A 7,189-nucleotide genomic window follows, 5' to 3' on the forward strand; every position below is an offset into this window, starting at 1 on the left:
GTCATGTCCCGCCAGTGCTCTGTCATAGAAGGCCCAGAGGAAGTGCCGGCAGCAGCGGAGGTTACCAGAGAGGAGGATCCAGGTCCCCTGCAGCGCTGCGGGGGATCTGGATCTTAGTCTTATATTAAGACCTCTATTTAAGGTCGAATTATAGGATGACCTTGAATATAAGACTAGGGGTATTTTTCAGAGCATCTGCTCTGAAAAGAACCTTGTCTTATAATCGAGCAAATACGGTAATTATAAAATTAGCATACAGCTTTGTATTTAAAATAGGTAGTATTTTTTATAAAGAAGACATATGAGCTGCAGAAATTTATAGTTTATAATGCAAATTAAAATATGTAAGTATCTTATAAGCAGTTTCACATTAAGAGTGCAAACATATACGGCATTTAGCCGGATGTAATGATTGACCTCTGGCCAATTATTCTGCCTGTGGGATGCACGCCCCCCTATATTACTTAATGCAAAGCTATTACAAAGAAAAGGGTAGTCGTGTACAAATATTGAAACATGTTTTAACTCACACTAGACAGAAATACAAGAATTAGTGACAGCACAGGTTTAAGCACTTCCATGAAATAAGATCTAAGTAAATAAGTGCATGGATGTAACACACACACACACACACAGAGGTACATATAAAGTTGTTAAATACATCCAATGTAATATTGTTAGTGAGGACAGACGCAAGCTTTCTGTAGTTTTTGTACCTGTTTGTAGTCTCCAATGATAGAGCTGTTTTTCTTTATTTCTGACTCTGCTTTATCAAGCTCCCTGCGACACATTTCCTTCAGCTGCAGAAAAATGCAAATATTCACTGTCAAGCAATAAAGCTGGGTGTCAGAAATGACACTTATATGCTGGGGTATAAGTGCATTAATACAAAGTGCAAATTAATTAATTCTATGATTAAGATAAATACTGTACTGCGTGACGTTAGTGCACTTGAATAGCACAGTATACATTATACACTGCTTGGATTCAACACATCTGTTCAATCATACACTCTACTGTGTTACTACAACCAACCTGAGCAGATTCTTCTTCCAATCGTCTCTTCTCCTCTTCTGCATCAATCAGTTTCTGTTTAGTCATCAGTAACTCCTTGTTCAAGGCATCTGCCTTTTCTTCAGCCTGCAAAACAGATCAGCATTCATCAATTATTAAACAAATTACAATCCAAAATAAATGAGGCATTCTTTAAATCAGTACAAGTTATATACTTTGGACTCTTACTGTAGTTGCAAGTAAAATTGAAAATGTTTCTTTTTTTCTTCGTTTATATTTTTCTTGTTGAGACTTAATATTTTGTTAATGCTAAATTAATGACACATACACTGTCTCCTGTGAGTGACTGAAACATTGATTTTTGTGAATAAACCATCAATCCCTGAGTGTGCTTACGTTTTGGGCCATTTGTATACTAGCTGATAACAGCTACAAACAAGGTACAAATTGGCTTCTTTGGTCTGTGGACTGCAGAGGACAATGTAAAAAACTATTAAAAAAAACAATAAATAATGTGTGGGTACACAAAATGAAAAACAGGAAAAGTGTAGTTGAACCACCACCTAGCAAAAATGTCTTTTTTTTAAACATGTCTGTTTTTTTTTTAAACATCTTATATCTTTATTTATACTTAAACAATCTCTGTGTAAATGAGAAATTATAGACTTTTTCATAGACTGCTAAATTAAGACCGAGAATGCATTTTTTTGCTTTCTAGAATTTTAAATAAAATAATTAAAATAAAAAACAGCCTTGCTGGTCTTTATATCTTCACAAATGTCTGCCACACATTCTCAATTTAGCTCAGTTATATACTTTTTTTTTTTTTTTTTATTAATTTCGTTCACAATATTGTGACACTTATGCCTGTAGAATGCTATTCTCTTTCTTACTACCCCCCCCCCCCCGAAGTCTGCTAGGAAAGGAAAAAAAAAATAAAATAAAAAAATAAATAAATAAATAAATAAATATTAAAAAGTATAATAAAAATAAGAATAAAAATTTATTACCATAAACCCCATGTGAGTTGGAACTCCTTTTTTTTCTTTTTTGATTCAGCACTTCTATAATGTTCATATTTTTTAATTTGTTCAATCATATTTAACCACTGGGTCAATACGGGTACTCCTTTGTCGAACCATTTCCTAAGAATCAATAATCTCCCTAAGAAGAAGATTTTCTTAAACAAATTGTTTAGCCTACCAAATTCTTCCACATCACCTAAGATCAAAACCTTTGGATCCATTTCAAGATTACAACTAAATTTACTTTTCACAAACAAAAATATATCATCCCAAAATTTATGAATCTTATTACATTCCCACCATAAGTGAATTAAACCTGCATTAAGGACCCCACATCTAGGGCAATCTGACTTATCCCTACATTTAATCTTCCATAACTGGTGCGGAGAATAATATAAACGATAAATAATTTTAAGTTGTGTAAATTGATATTGTTTATTAACGGTGCAACACCCTGTGTTCTTAAGGATACGGTTCCAAGAGGCCTCATCAATGGCACCAATCTCTTCCTCCCATTTCTTTTTAATCTTGCCTCTGAAGCCTATATCCATTTCTCTTAAAAGTATTTTATAAATAGTGTTAAGTGTCTTCTTCCCAATAGATCTTATCTGCAAAAACTCAAAAAGCTCATGTGTCTCAACCTCAAAAATCTTCTTATTTTCCGTGCAATTATATGCGTGAGCTAATTGATTATACCAAAATTTGTGTCCATTTTGCAACTCATATTCAAATTTGAGCTCCTCAAAATCCTTAATATACCCAGCAGAGAACAACTGTCCAGCAAAACTAATCCCTTTATTAATCCAAAAATCACTCCCTAACCCTTTGTGAAACTCCATAAATTTTGAGTTATACCATATTTGTGTTTGGGGTAAACTACCCTTGATTTTACAGATACATTTGGTTTCCTGCCACACTTTTCTATATAACTTCACCAAAGAGGTATTATCCAATTTCTTTTCGAACTGTAAACCTGCTTCTAACATTTCCATGGGGTTAGAATTTCCAGTTATTTCTAAGAAAAACTGGATTAATCCCCCATATCCATTGAATTTCAAATTCTGGATTTTCTTTGCCAGGAAATATAATTTGAAGTGGGGTAATGCCCAACCCCCCTCACCCTCCAGTGAGGTGATCTTGGCATATTTCATGCGCACTCTGCCTCTTCCCCACAATAATTTACTGAGTACAGCTTCTAGACCTTTAAACCATTTATCCGGGATCCACACTGGTGAGGCAGACAAGACAAACAAAACCTGCGGGAGAACAATCATCTTCACCAGACTCACCCTATCTGCCAGTGACAACGGGAGTTTTGTCCAGATCCCCACTTTTTTTTGTATCTTAATACCTAATGGGGTAAGGTTCTGCTTAATAAAGAAGTCGACTTTATTCGAGATTTTAATCCCCAAATACTCCAAAGAGTCCCCCTGCTTCAAGATCTTAACACCTCCTACCTTGGGGGTACCTATTGAGTTTAACGGGAGAAGTGTTGATTTGTCCCAATTAATTTTAAGTCCTGACAATCTGCCAAAAGATTCAACCGTATCTATCACTATTGGGAGCACTTTTTCAGTATCTTCTAAGAAAAATAGTAAATCATCCGCATATAATAAGAGCTTTTCTTCACTACCTTTTAAACCAAAACCTCTTATTTCATGGTTTTTCCTAATACTTGCAGCTAATGGTTCAATGTATAAAATAAATAAAAGGGGCGAAAGTGGACACCCCTGACGGGTTCCTCGACTTAACAAAAAGATATCCGAGAGCTTACCATTTAAATTAATCCTAGCTACTGGAGAACTATACAAAAGTTGTACCCAACTTAAAAAGGTTTCCCCAAATCCAAAAGCTGTTAACGTATGCCATAAAAAACGCCACTCCACCCTGTCAAATGCCTTCATGGCATCTAAAGACAGAATGGAGTTGGGAAGGTTCGCACCTAGCTGAAGATTGGCAAAAACTCTTTCCAGGTTAGAATGTAATAACCTTCCTGGTACAAAGCCCGTCTGATCTTCTCCAATCAAAGCAGGCACACAAATTGCTAATCTTCTGGCCAACACTTTAGCTAGGATTTTCGCATCCGTGTTAATGAGGGATATCGGCCGGTATGATTCTACTTTTACTATTTTTATCTTTTTTAGGAATAAGTATAATTATTGCTTCCATCATAGACCTTGGTAGCTGCTTTCCTTTCAAACCTTCTGAAAAAAACTAAACATAAAATAGGTAAAAGGATTCCCGCATATTCCTGGTAGACCCCGAACGGGAGTCCATCCCCTCCTGGGGCAGATGAAGCTGCACAAGAAAGAAGGGCCTCCCTCATCTCCTCCACCGTAATATCCCTCTCTAATAGAACCTTCTGTTGGGGCGAGATCATGGGTAAATCACACTTTCTTAAGTAAGTAGCTATATCTAGATCGTTTGCCGCTGGGTCTGCTTGATATAACTTAGAGAAAAAATCAACCATTACGGCCTGCACTTTACTTGGGTCATTTACTACCCTACCATCTTTATCTTCAATTGCCAGGATATCACTTTTATCTTTCTGAGCTCTTACCAAATTTGCAAGTAGTTTCCCCGGCCGACCCCCTTCAAGAAAGTTCTTTTGACCTCTAAAAAATAATTTATGTTGTGCCTTATCTAACATCAGAGCTGCAAGTTGGTCTTGTATATCTTTCATTTGATCATAATTATTCGTTGAAGGATCTTTAGCAAATTTAATTTCACTGCTAATTACTTTCTCTCTTATATCCTTCTCTTTTTGGAAAAAGCTTCTTTTTTTTGTAATCACATCTCTGAGGAGCAACCCCCGCAGGAATGCTTTTAATGCTTCCCAAACCACGCATAAAGAAACAGATGCTTTATTATTCTCCCAAAACTCTTTTAACAACTGCATATTATTTTCTTTAGTTTCAAGTAGCGTCAGCCAATGGGGGTTAAACCTAAAAAGTTTCCCTTCATTCTTTTTCTCATCCCCCAATGTCAAATCCACTATTAGTGGTGTGTGGTCTGAAATTGATCTCGATTCATACACAATTTTGTGAATAAACCTAATCCCCAAATCATTGCACAGAACCAAATCAATCCTAGATGCGGTTTGATACGTGGCAGAATAACATGAGTATCTTTGTGTAACAGGATTCATTAACCGCCATGGATCATTCCAGCCCAATTCTTCAATCATTCTTGCTAATGGGGTCTGAGTATTCAAATTAGTATGCTGTTTATTGACCACTCGCACTACATCTTTCTCAGGGTCTAGTGTACAATTAAAGTCCCTGAACAAATATAGTGGAAGCTGTTCCTTACCTCCAATGAATTGAACTAATTTATTTATTGGCTGTGGAGAGAAAGGGGGAGGAACATAAAAGAAAGCCATAATCATCTCCTGGTTATAGATAATTAGATGTACAAATATAAATCTACCTCTCTCATCAATTATCTTGTTCTTAATCACTAACGGAATCTTTCGATGGAAAAGTAGAGAGACTCCAGCCGAGTAATTAGAAAAGGAGGAATGAAATTCCGTTTGAGCCCATCTTCTCGATAGCCTCCTTTGTGTCTCTCCTATCGTATGTGTTTCTACTAAACAAATAATAGCCGGGAGATGTTTCTGTACACGATCAAATATGGCTACCCTCTTTCTACAATCTCCAGTTCCTCTCACATTCCAAAATAAGATTTTAATTTGCATTCAGAAAGAGGAAAAAAAACAAAAAAAAAAACCCAGCAGACCAATAACCCTCCCCCTATCACATACCACCCCCCCTCTCGTGATGCGTGCTGGACCATTTTCCACACGTATCTCTTTACACCGTCATAATAACTCCCCCCCCTCCTGACTCCTCAAAGAAATTAAGTATAATTAGCCATTTAGACATTACAACCCTTCTCCTTCAAACCACATAGACACCTCCTGAGGGCTTGAAAAAAATAAAATGCCTGACTTATATTGCACTCGGAGCTTTGTGGGAAACAACAAAGAGTAACGAATATTAGCTATTCTAAGCCGTTTTTTAATTTCAGCGAAAGCCGCACGTTGCATTTGAGTTCCCCTGGAAAAATCTGGGTACATGGCAATCTTTGCCGAGTTGTATAATATCGTGCCAATTTCTCTAGCACGTCTAAGAATTGCATCACGATCAGAAGAATTTAAAAGTCTGATTATCATAGTCCTTGGTGGGGCCCCCGGTGGAGGGGTTTTTGCCGGGACCCTATGTGCCCTTTCCACACAAAATAAAGAAGAAAGTGTTTGTGCTCCAAAAGTCTCACCAATCTATTTTTGGCAAAACATCCTGGGATCTAATCCCTCCGCTCCCTCTGGTAACCCCAAAATACGAATATTATTCCTTCTAGATCTATCTTCCATATCTCTCATTTTATCTTTCAATTTGTCCATATCCGTACTTAAGGAGGTTGTACTGTTCTTTATCTCAACCATTCCTTTATCCAAGGAAGGAACTATTGTTTCAAGATTAAGCAACCTTTCCCGTATCTTGTTTAAATCATCTCTAATAAGGGAGACTTCAATAGACAAACTTTCTACTTTCGAATTTAACTGTGCTAGAGCTTGATTAGAATTTTGCACTTCTTTAAGAATGGTACCAAGAAGGCCAGGTTCAATTGAGCGTCCATACTCCTCCCCGGAGTCCCCCATTTCTTGCGGAGTTATAGATCCTAACCGCTCCATATCTTCTCTGCCTTCCACTGGGGACACATTTTTGGCAGACCGGCTTTTCGTTATAACAGGAGAAGCTCTCAAAAATTTATCGATTTTAGCTGCCGCAATATTCCCTTTAGGGGAACTAATACCAGCGGACTTCCGATTTGGGTTTTTAGGAGACATTTTTTTTTTTTTTTTTTTTTTTGAACGCTTACTTTCAAATATATAGACTTCTCCAATCCTAATAAATATATAGCTTAGTATTTTATGATAGGACTTCTTCAAACCTTATGCCTAGTATTTACCTTGTTCCTAGTGTTTAGCGATAGGATTTTTAATATTGGCAACACTCATTCCGCCATTAAAGCTCCAGTCACTATTAATAAAAATGCTCAGCGCAAGCACTTATCAATATAACCATGTACGGATGCGGCATATAATATTAGGTATATATTACCTTTGTGCAAGAGTCTCTTAAATCAGG

The 7,189-nt window shown here is 36.8% G+C and overlaps 1 long non-coding RNA gene across 1 annotated transcript; it reads right to left on the reverse strand.

Moving 5' to 3' along the window:
* Positions 1-744: 744 nt before the first annotated feature.
* LOC128503813 (uncharacterized) lies at positions 745-1,158 on the reverse strand. Its single transcript, XR_008355304.1, has 2 exons — positions 1,036-1,158; positions 745-800 (listed from the first exon to the last, which is right to left on the reverse strand). It is a non-coding gene; the product is annotated as an uncharacterized LOC128503813 (long non-coding RNA).
* Positions 1,159-7,189: the final 6,031 nt, after the last annotated feature.

This window comes from Spea bombifrons, chromosome 8, assembly GCF_027358695.1.
Source record: "Spea bombifrons isolate aSpeBom1 chromosome 8, aSpeBom1.2.pri, whole genome shotgun sequence".
Lineage (NCBI taxonomy): Eukaryota > Metazoa > Chordata > Amphibia > Anura > Pelobatidae > Spea > Spea bombifrons.